This window comes from Bufo bufo, chromosome 2 (genome assembly GCF_905171765.1).
Source record: "Bufo bufo chromosome 2, aBufBuf1.1, whole genome shotgun sequence".
NCBI lineage: Eukaryota > Metazoa > Chordata > Amphibia > Anura > Bufonidae > Bufo > Bufo bufo.
The window spans coordinates 70,725,580-70,737,453 of NC_053390.1; positions in this window are offsets into that span (position 1 = coordinate 70,725,580).

Genomic DNA, 11,874 nt, shown 5'->3' on the forward strand with positions numbered 1-11,874 from the left:
TTTCTGCCCGTTCAGTTGTTAGGGTATCGACCACAGAGAAGGTGTGCCGCCGCACGGGGCGCACCGCAGGGATGGAACGACTCGGGTTACTGGGGAGAGGCAGAGGGCAGACACCCCACGCATCCCTTAGGCCCGAAACGAATCAGGTCGCTGGGGAGCGGCAGAGGGCATACGACCCACGCGTCCCTTAGGCCCGGGAGGTCCTCCCGCGGTGAGTCCGCGCGTTTTCAGACGCCTTTTTTTCTGCCCGTTCGGAGCGAGCTCGACAGGACAGCCAGAGGGGTTCCCCCCAAGCAACCCACCCCCGGCAGCGGGAGCTGGGCGAGGGGGTTGCACGGATGAGGGGACCGCCACGAGCGCCGCGACACACACGTCGAACCCGGGCTAGAAGGGAGAGGGGACACACTCGCCATATGCCGGCACGGACTCCAAAGTCCGGCCGAGCGAGGGTCCCTTCCCGCCGGGTCACGACAAGCCAAATCGATCGAGGGTGGAGGAAAGCAGGGGGAAGGAGTGGAGGACTCCTTGCCCAGGCCCCTGGAACTGCCGGTGGGGTGCGCCCACCCAGTTCGCTCCCTGGAGCCAGATTCGTTCTCATAGCTGGTTCTCTCGCTCAAACCGACAAAGTCTACCTTCTCTTGCCGGCGGGAGGAGCAAGGGACTCCTGCCCAGCCCCTGGAACTGCTGCTGGGGTGAGACAGCCAGGTTCGTTCCCATAGCTGGTTCTCTCGCTCAAACCGACAAAGTTTACCTTCTCTTGCCAGCGGGAGGAGCGGGGGACTCCTGCCCAGGCCCGTCAAACTGCCAGTGGGATGCACCCACCCAGTTCGCTCCCCTTGGCCTCTCTACCTTCTTCCGGGAGGTGTTGGAAAGGGGGGCCCCCTATCGTGTCACATGCCGCTGAGACCCAGGGGTGTCGAGCCGTCCTGCCCAGCCCCTGGAACTGCTGTCGGTATGCGACGGCCAGGTTCGATCTCATAGCTGGTCCTCTCGCTCAAACCGACAAAATCTAAAAGTCTACCTTCTCTTGCCGGCGGGAGGAGCGAGGCACTCCTGCCCAGGCCCGTCGAACTGCCAGTGGGATGCACCCACCCAGTTCGCTCCCCTTGGCCTCTCTACCTTCTTCCGGGAGGTGTTGGAAAGGGGGGCCCCCTATCGTGTCACATGCCGCTGAGACCCAGAGGTGTCGAGCCGTCCTGCCCAGCCCCTGGAACTGCTGTCGGTATGCGACGGCCAGGTTCGATCTCATAGCTGGTCCTCTCGCTCAAACCGACAAAATCTAAAAGTCTACCTTCTCTTGCCGGCGGGAGGAGCGAGGCACTCCTGCCCAGGCCCGTCGAACTGCCAGTGGGATGCACCCACCCAGTTCGCTCCCCTTGGCCTCTCTACCTTCTTCCGGGAGGTGTTGGAAAGGGGGGCCCCCTATCGTGTCACATGCCGCTGAGACCCAGGGGTGTCGAGCCGTCCTGCCCAGCCCCTGGAACTGCTGTCGGTATGCGACGGCCAGGTTCGATCTCATAGCTGGTCCTCTCGCTCAAACCGACAAAATCTAAAAGTCTACCTTCTCTTGCCGGCGGGAGGAGCGAGGCACTCCTGCCCAGGCCCGTCGAACTGCCAGTGGGATGCACCCACCCAGTTCGCTCCCCTTGGCCTCTCTACCTTCTTCCGGGAGGTGTTGGAAAGGGGGGCCCCCTATCGTGTCACATGCCGCTGAGACCCAGGGGTGTCGAGCCGTCCTGCCCAGCCCCTGGAACTGCTGTCGGTATGCGACGGCCAGGTTCGATCTCATAGCTGGTTCTCTCGCTCAAACCAACAAAGTCTATCTTTCTACCTTCTCTTGCCGGCGGGAGGAGAGGGGGGCTCGTGCCCGGGCCCCATGGGACTGCCGGGGGTGGGGGGGGACAACCCCCACCGGGTTCCCTCTCCACGGTCGCCCGCTTCCGAATAGCAAGTCCCCCTTACCCTTTTGGCGGAGAAAGGGCCGGGGTGGGGGACTCCTGCCCGGGCCCCTGGAACTGCTGGCGGGATGCGCCCCTCGACTCCATCCCCTTGTCATGGTCCTCTCTCTCTCCAAGAAAAATGACAAAATCCACACGCTTCTATGTGCCGGCGGGAGGAGTGGGCGACTCATACCCAGGCCCCTGGAACTGCTGGTGGGATGTGACCACACAGTTCACCTCCCTGGAGCCTCTCTACCTTCTTCTCTAGGAAGCCGAGACTTGAAGGGCTTGTAGAGGGGGACTTGTGCTCAGAGCGCCGCGACACACAGCGTCGAACCCGGGCTAGAAGGGAGAGGGGACACGCTCGCCGTATGCCGGCACGGACTCCAAAGTCCGGCCGAGCGAGGGTCCCTACCCGCCGGGTCGCGACATGCCAAATCGATCTAGGGTGGGTGGAGGAGGTTCGCACAGACAACAGGATCCGAGGGTGGAGAAAGCAGGGGGAGGAGTGGGGGACTCCTACCCAGGCCCCTGGAACTGCTGGTGGGACGTGAACACACTGTTCACCCCCTGGAGCCTCTCTACCTTCTTCTCGGCCACCCTTCGGGGCTAGGGAGCCGAGACTTGCAGGGCTGGTAGAGGGGGACTTGGGCTCCGAGAGGAGACCTCCAGCTTGTCTGTACCACCTTCCCTCCGGGAATGGCAGAGGGGGAAATTCAGAAATTCTTACCCGCCTACGGTGCTCCTTTCCTGGGCAGACAATTCCAAAAATCCCCCCTGAATCCGTGGAAGTCTTGCCTCCCAGCCGACACCTCGGATGTCATGGAACTGATGGTGGGATCAAAACACCCTGCACACCCCCCAGGGTTTTTCTACCTTCTTCCGGGAGGTGTTGGAAAGGGGGGCCCCCTATCGTGTCACATGCCGCTGAGACCCAGGGGTGTCGAGCAGTCATGCCCAGGCTCTGGAACTGCTGTCGGTATGAGACAGCCAGGTTCACTCTCATAGATGGTTCTCTTTCTCAAAACCTCAAAACGGACACCCTTATGGAAGTTCAGCCCGGCGGCCCCCTCTCAAGCTAGGGACCCCAGACTTGCAGGGATGGTAGAGGGGGACTAGGGCTCCAAGAGGAGACCTCCAGCTTGTCTGTACCACCTTCCCTCCGGAAATGGCAGAGGGGCAAAGTCGGACCATGTTACCCGATTTCACTTCCATGAGCCTGGGGACATTTTTCACAAAGTCCCCCTCCTCCATGGAAGTTGCCCAGAGCGGCTTCCCTTGGGGCTAGGAAGCTAAAACTTGCAGGGATGGTAGAGGGGGACTTGGGCTCCAAGAGGACACCTCCAGCTTGTCTGTACCACCTTCCCTCTGGAAATGGCAGAGGGACAAAGTCGGAACATGTTACCCGATTTGACTTCCATGAGCCTGGGGACATTTTTCACAAAGTCCCCCTCCTCCATGGAAGTTGCCCACAGCGGCTTCCCTTGGGGCTAGGAAGCCGATACTTGCAGGGATGGTAGAGGGGGACTTGAGCTCCAAGAGGAGACCTCCAGCTTGTCTGTACCACCTTCCCTCCAGGAATGGCAGAGGGGGGGAAGTCAGAAATTCTTGCCCGCCGACGGTGCTCCTTTCCTGGGTAGACATTTCCAAAAATCCCCCCCTAAATGTGTGGAATGCTTGCCTCCCAGCCGACACCTCGGATGTCATGGAACTGATGGTGGGATCAAATCACCCTGCCCACCCCCCAGGGTCTCTCTACCTTCTTCCGGGAGGTGTTGGAAAGGGGGGCCCCCTATCGTGTCACATGCCGCTGAGACCCAGGGGTGTCGAGCCGTCATGCCCAGGCTCTGGAACTGCTGTCGGTATAAGACAGCCAGGTTCACTCTCATAGATGGTTCTCTTTCTCAAAACCTCAAAACGGACACCCTTATGGAAGTTCAGCCCAGCGGCCCCCTCTCAAGCTAGGGACCCCAGACTTGCAGGGATGGTAGAGGGGGACTAGGGCTCCAAGAGGACACCTCCAGCTTGTCTGTACCACCTTCCCTCCGGAAATGGCAGAGGGACAAAGTCGGAACTTGTTACCCGATTTCACTTCCATAAGCCTGGGGACATTTTTCACAAAGTCCCCCTCCTCCATGGAAGTTGCCCACAGCGGCTTCCCTTGGGGCTAGGAAGCCGAAACTTGCAGGGATGGTAGAAGGGGACTTGGGCTCCAAGAGGACACCTCCAGCTTGTCTGTACCACCTTCCCTCCGGAAATGGCAGAGGGACAAAGTCGGAACTTGTTACCCGATTTCACTTCCATGAGCCTGGGGACATTTTTCACAAAGTCCCCCTCCTCCATGGAAGTTGCCCAGAGCGGCTTCCCTTGGGGCTAGGAAGCCGAAACTTGCAGGGATGGTAGAGGGGGACTTGGGCTCCAAGAGGACACCTCCAGCTTGTCTGTACCACCTTCCCTCCGGAAATGGCAGAGGGGGGGAAGTCAGAAATTCTTGCCCGCCGACGGTGCTCCTTTCCTGGGTAGACATTTCCAAAAATCCCCCCCTAAATGTGTGGAAGGCTTGCCTCCCAGCCGACACCTCGGATGTCATGGAACTGATGGTGGGATCAAATCACCCTGCCCACCCCCCAGGGTCTCTCTACCTTCTTCCGGGAGGTGTTGGAAAGGGGGGCCCCCTATCGTGTCACATGCCGCTGAGACCCGGGGGTGTCGAGCCGTCATGCCCAGGCTCTGGAACTGCTGTCGGTATGAGACAGCCAGGTTCACTCTCATAGATGGTTCTCTTTCTCAAAACCTCAAAACGGACACCCTTATGGAAGTTCAGCCCAGCGGCCCCCTCTCAAGCTAGGGACCCCAGACTTGCAGGGATGGTAGAGGGGGACTAGGGCTCCAAGAGGAGACCTCCAGCTTGTCTGTACCACCTTCCCTCCGGAAATGGCAGAGGGACAAAGTCGGAACATGTTACCCGATTTGACTTCCATGAGCCTGGGGACATTTTTCACAAAGTCCCCCTCCTCCATGGAAGTTGCCCACAGCGGCTTCCCTTGGGGCTAGGAAGCCGATACTTGCAGGGATGGTAGAAGGGGACTTGGGCTCCAAGAGGACACCTCCAGCTTGTCTGTACCACCTTCCCTCCGGAAATGGCAGAGGGACAAAGTCGGAACTTGTTACCCGATTTCACTTCCATGAGCCTGGGGACATTTTTCACAAAGTCCCCCTCCTCCATGGAAGTTGCCCACAGCGGCTTCCCTTGGGGCTAGGAAGCCGATACTTGCAGGGATGGTAGAGGGGGACTTGAGCTCCAAGAGGAGACCTCCAGCTTGTCTGTACCACCTTCCCTCCAGGAATGGCAGAGGGGGGGAAGTCAGAAATTCTTGCCCGCCGACGGTGCTCCTTTCCTGGGTAGACATTTCCAAAAATCCCCCCCTAAATGTGTGGAAGGCTTGCCTCCCAGCCGACACCTCGGATGTCATGGAACTGATGGTGGGATCAAATCACCCTGCCCACCCCCCAGGGTCTCTCTACCTTCTTCCGGGAGGTGTTGGAAAGGGGGGCCCCCTATCGTGTCACATGCCGCTGAGACCCAGGGGTGTCGAGCCGTCATGCCCAGGCTCTGGAACTGCTGTCGGTATGAGACAGCCAGGTTCACTCTCATAGATGGTTCTCTTTCTCAAAACCTCAAAACGGACACCCTTATGGAAGTTCAGCCCAGCGGCCCCCTCTCAAGCTAGGGACCCCAGACTTGCAGGGATGGTAGAGGGGGACTAGGGCTCCAAGGGGAGACCTCCAGCTTGTCTGTACCACCTTCCCTCCGGAAATGGCAGAGGGACAAAGTCGGAACATGTTACCCGATTTGACTTCCATGAGCCTGGGGACATTTTTCACAAAGTCCCCCTCCTCCATGGAAGTTGCCCACAGCGGCTTCCCTTGGGGCTAGGAAGCCGAAACTTGCAGGGATGGTAGAGGGGGACTTGGGCTCCAAGAGGACACCTCCAGCTTGTCTGTACCACCTTCCCTCCGGAAATGACAGAGGGACAAAGTCGGAACTTGTTACCCGATTTCACTTCCATGAGCCTGGGGACATTTTTCACAAAGTCCCCCTCCTCCATGGAAGTTGCCCAGAGCGGCTTCCCTTGGGGCTAGGAAGCCGATACTTGCAGGGATGGTAGAGGGGGACTTGAGCTCCAAGAGGAGACCTCCAGCTTGTCTGTACCACCTTCCCTCCAGGAATGGCAGAGGGGGGGAAGTCAGAAATTCTTGCCCGCCGACGGTGCTCCTTTCCTGGGTAGACATTTCCAAAAATCCCCCCCTAAATGTGTGGAAGGCTTGCCTCCCAGCCGACACCTCGGATGTCATGGAACTGATGGTGGGATCAAATCACCCTGCCCACCCCCCAGGGTCTCTCTACCTTCTTCCGGGAGGTGTTGGAAAGGGGGGCCCCCTATCGTGTCACATGCCGCTGAGACCCAGGGGTGTCGAGCCGTCATGCCCAGGCTCTGGAACTGCTGTCGGTATGAGACAGCCAGGTTCACTCTCATAGATGGTTCTCTTTCTCAAAACCTCAAAACGGACACCCTTATGGAAGTTCAGCCCAGCGGCCCCCTCTCAAGCTAGGGACCCCAGACTTGCAGGGATGGTAGAGGGGGACTAGGGCTCCAAGAGGAGACCTCCAGCTTGTCTGTACCACCTTCCCTCCGGAAATGGCAGAGGGACAAAGTCGGAACATGTTACCCGATTTGACTTCCATGAGCCTGGGGACATTTTTCACAAAGACCCCCTCCTCCATGGAAGTTGCCCACAGCGGCTTCCCTTGGGGCTAGGAAGCCGAAACTTGCAGGGATGGTAGAAGGGGACTTGGGCTCCAAGAGGACACCTCCAGCTTGTCTGTACCACCTTCCCTCCGGAAATGGCAGAGGGACAAAGTCGGAACTTGTTACCCGATTTCACTTCCATGAGCCTGGGGACATTTTTCACAAAGACCCCCTCCTCCATGGAAGTTGCCCAGAGCGGCTTCCCTTGGGGCTAGGAAGCCCATACTTGCAGGGATGGTAGAGGGGGACTTGAGCTCCAAGAGGAGACCTCCAGCTTGTCTGTACCACCTTCCCTCCAGGAATGGCAGAGGGGGGGAAGTCAGAAATTCTTGCCCGCCGACGGTGCTCCTTTCCTGGGTAGACATTTCCAAAAATCCCCCCCTAAATGTGTGGAAGGCTTGCCTCCCAGCCGACACCTCGGATGTCATGGAACTGATGGTGGGATCAAATCACCCTGCCCACCCCCCAGGGTCTCTCTACCTTCTTCCGGGAGGTGTTGGAAAGGGGGGCCCCCTATCGTGTCACATGCCGCTGAGACCCAGGGGTGTCGAGCCGTCATGCCCAGGCTCTGGAACTGCTGTCGGTATAAGACAGCCAGGTTCACTCTCATAGATGGTTCTCTTTCTCAAAACCTCAAAACGGACACCCTTATGGAAGTTCAGCCCAGCGGCCCCCTCTCAAGCTAGGGACCCCAGACTTGCAGGGATGGTAGAGGGGGACTAGGGCTCCAAGAGGAGACCTCCAGCTTGTCTGTACCACCTTCCCTCCGGAAATGGCAGAGGGACAAAGTCGGAACATGTTACCCGATTTGACTTCCATGAGCCTGGGGACATTTTTCACAAAGTCCCCCTCCTCCATGGAAGTTGCCCACAGCGGCTTCCCTTGGGGCTAGGAAGCCGAAACTTGCAGGGATGGTAGAAGGGGACTTGGGCTCCAAGAGGACACCTCCAGCTTGTCTGTACCACCTTCCCTCCGGAAATGGCAGAGGGACAAAGTCGGAACTTGTTACCCGATTTCACTTCCATGAGCCTGGGGACATTTTTCACAAAGTCCCCCTCCTCCATGGAAGTTGCCCAGAGCGGCTTCCCTTGGGGCTAGGAAGCCGATACTTGCAGGGATGGTAGAGGGGGACTTGAGCTCCAAGAGGAGACCTCCAGCTTGTCTGTACCACCTTCCCTCCAGGAATGGCAGAGGGGGGGAAGTCAGAAATTCTTGCCCGCCGACTGTGCTCCTTTCCTGGGTAGACATTTCCAAAAATCCCCCCCTAAATGTGTGGAAGGCTTGCCTCCCAGCCGACACCTCGGATGTCATGGAACTGATGGTGGGATCAAATCACCCTGCCCACCCCCCAGGGTCTCTCTACCTTCTTCCGGGAGGTGTTGGAAAGGGGGGCCCCCTATCGTGTCACATGCCGCTGAGACCCAGGGGTGTCGAGCCGTCATGCCCAGGCTCTGGAACTGCTGTCGGTATGAGACAGCCAGGTTCACTCTCATAGATGGTTCTCTTTCTCAAAACCTCAAAACGGACACCCTTATGGAAGTTCAGCCCAGCGGCCCCCTCTCAAGCTAGGGACCCCAGACTTGCAGGGATGGTAGAGGGGGACTAGGGCTCCAAGAGGAGACCTCCAGCTTGTCTGTACCACCTTCCCTCCGGAAATGGCAGAGGGACAAAGTCGGAACATGTTACCCGATTTGACTTCCATGAGCCTGGGGACATTTTTCACAAAGTCCCCCTCCTCCATGGAAGTTGCCCACAGCGGCTTCCCTTGGGGCTAGGAAGCCGAAACTTGCAGGGATGGTAGAAGGGGACTTGGGCTCCAAGAGGACACCTCCAGCTTGTCTGTACCACCTTCCCTCCGGAAATGGCAGAGGGACAAAGTCGGAACTTGTTACCCGATTTCACTTCCATGAGCCTGGGGACATTTTTCACAAAGTCCCCCTCCTCCATGGAAGTTGCCCACAGCGGCTTCCCTTGGGGCTAGGAAGCCGATACTTGCAGGGATGGTAGAGGGGGACTTGAGCTCCAAGAGGAGACCTCCAGCTTGTCTGTACCACCTTCCCTCCAGGAATGGCAGAGGGGGGGAAGTCAGAAATTCTTGCCCGCCGACGGTGCTCCTTTCCTGGGTAGACATTTCCAAAAATCCCCCCCTAAATGTGTGGAAGGCTTGCCTCCCAGCCGACACCTCGGATGTCATGGAACTGATGGTGGGATCAAATCACCCTGCCCACCCCCCAGGGTCTCTCTACCTTCTTCCGGGAGGTGTTGGAAAGGGGGGCCCCCTATCGTGTCACATGCCGCTGAGACCCAGGGGTGTCGAGCCGTCATGCCCAGGCTCTGGAACTGCTGTCGGTATGAGACAGCCAGGTTCACTCTCATAGATGGTTCTCTTTCTCAAAACCTCAAAACGGACACCCTTATGGAAGTTCAGCCCAGCGGCCCCCTCTCAAGCTAGGGACCCCAGACTTGCAGGGATGGTAGAGGGGGACTAGGGCTCCAAGGGGAGACCTCCAGCTTGTCTGTACCACCTTCCCTCCGGAAATGGCAGAGGGACAAAGTCGGAACATGTTACCCGATTTGACTTCCATGAGCCTGGGGACATTTTTCACAAAGTCCCCCTCCTCCATGGAAGTTGCCCACAGCGGCTTCCCTTGGGGCTAGGAAGCCGAAACTTGCAGCGATGGTAGAGGGGGACTTGGGCTCCAAGAGGACACCTCCAGCTTGTCTGTACCACCTTCCCTCCGGAAATGGCAGAGGGACAAAGTCGGAACTTGTTACCCGATTTCACTTCCATGAGCCTGGGGACATTTTTCACAAAGTCCCCCTCCTCCATGGAAGTTGCCCACAGCGGCTTCCCTTGGGGCTAGGAAGCCGATACTTGCAGGGATGGTAGAGGGGGACTTGAGCTCCAAGAGGAGACCTCCAGCTTGTCTGTACCACCTTCCCTCCAGGAATGGCAGAGGGGGGGAAGTCAGAAATTCTTGCCCGCCGACGGTGCTCCTTTCCTGGGTAGACATTTCCAAAAATCCCCCCCTAAATGTGTGGAAGGCTTGCCTCCCAGCCGACACCTCGGATGTCATGGAACTGATGGTGGGATCAAATCACCCTGCCCACCCCCCAGGGTCTCTCTACCTTCTTCCGGGAGGTGTTGGAAAGGGGGGCCCCCTATCGTGTCACATGCCGCTGAGACCCAGGGGTGTCGAGCCGTCATGCCCAGGCTCTGGAACTGCTGTCGGTATGAGACAGCCAGGTTCACTCTCATAGATGGTTCTCTTTCTCAAAACCTCAAAACGGACACCCTTATGGAAGTTCAGCCCAGCGGCCCCCTCTCAAGCTAGGGACCCCAGACTTGCAGGGATGGTAGAGGGGGACTAGGGCTCCAAGAGGAGACCTCCAGCTTGTCTGTACCACCTTCCCTCCGGAAATGGCAGAGGGACAAAGTCGGAACATGTTACCCGATTTGACTTCCATGAGCCTGGGGACATTTTTCACAAAGTCCCCCTCCTCCATGGAAGTTGCCCACAGCGGCTTCCCTTGGGGCTAGGAAGCCGAAACTTGCAGGGATGGTAGAAGGGGACTTGGGCTCCAAGAGGACACCTCCAGCTTGTCTGTACCACCTTCCCTCCGGAAATGGCAGAGGGACAAAGTCGGAACTTGTTACCCGATTTCACTTCCATGAGCCTGGGGACATTTTTCACAAAGACCCCCTCCTCCATGGAAGTTGCCCAGAGCGGCTTCCCTTGGGGCTAGGAAGCCCATACTTGCAGGGATGGTAGAGGGGGACTTGAGCTCCAAGAGGAGACCTCCAGCTTGTCTGTACCACCTTCCCTCCAGGAATGGCAGAGGGGGGGAAGTCAGAAATTCTTGCCCGCCGACGGTGCTCCTTTCCTGGGTAGACATTTCCAAAAATCCCCCCCTAAATGTGTGGAAGGCTTGCCTCCCAGCCGACACCTCGGATGTCATGGAACTGATGGTGGGATCAAATCACCCTGCCCACCCCCCAGGGTCTCTCTACCTTCTTCCGGGAGGTGTTGGAAAGGGGGGCCCCCTATCGTGTCACATGCCGCTGAGACCCAGGGGTGTCGAGCCGTCATGCCCAGGCTCTGGAACTGCTGTCGGTATGAGACAGCCAGGTTCACTCTCATAGATGGTTCTCTTTCTCAAAACCTCAAAACGGACACCCTTATGGAAGTTCAGCCCAGCGGCCCCCTCTCAAGCTAGGGACCCCAGACTTGCAGGGATGGTAGAGGGGGACTAGGGCTCCAAGAGGAGACCTCCAGCTTGTCTGTACCACCTTCCCTCCGGAAATGGCAGAGGGACAAAGTCGGAACTTGTTACCCGATTTCACTTCCATGAGCCTGGGGACATTTTTCACAAAGTCCCCCTCCTCCATGGAAGTTGCCCACAGCGGCTTCCCTTGGGGCTAGGAAGCCGAAACTTGCAGGGATGGTAGAGGGGGACTTGGGCTCCAAGAGGACACCTCCAGCTTGTCTGTACCACCTTCCCTCCGGAAATGGCAGAGGGACAAAGTCGGAACTTGTTACCCGATTTCACTTCCATAAGCCTGGGGACATTTTTCACAAAGTCCCCCTCCTCCATGGAAGTTGCCCACAGCGGCTTCCCTTGGGGCTAGGAAGCCGATACTTGCAGGGATGGTAGAGGGGGACTTGAGCTCCAAGAGGAGACCTCCAGCTTGTCTGTACCACCTTCCCTCCAGGAATGGCAGAGGGGGGGAAGTCAGAAATTCTTGCCCGCCGACGGTGCTCCTTTCCTGGGTAGACGTTTCCAAAAATCCCCCCCTAAATGTGTGGAAGGCTTGCCTCCCAGCCGACACCTCGGATGTCATGGAACTGATGGTGGGATCAAATCACCCTGCCCACCCCCCAGGGTCTCTCTACCTTCTTCCGGGAGGTGTTGGAAAGGGGGGCCCCCTATCGTGTCACATGCCGCTGAGACCCAGGGGTGTCGAGCCGTCATGCCCAGGCTCTGGAACTGCTGTCGGTATGAGACAGCCAGGTTCACTCTCATAGATGGTTCTCTTTCTCAAAACCTCAAAACGGACACCCTTATGGAAGTTCAGCCCAGCGGCCCCCTCTCAAGCTAGGGACCCCAGACTTGCAGGGATG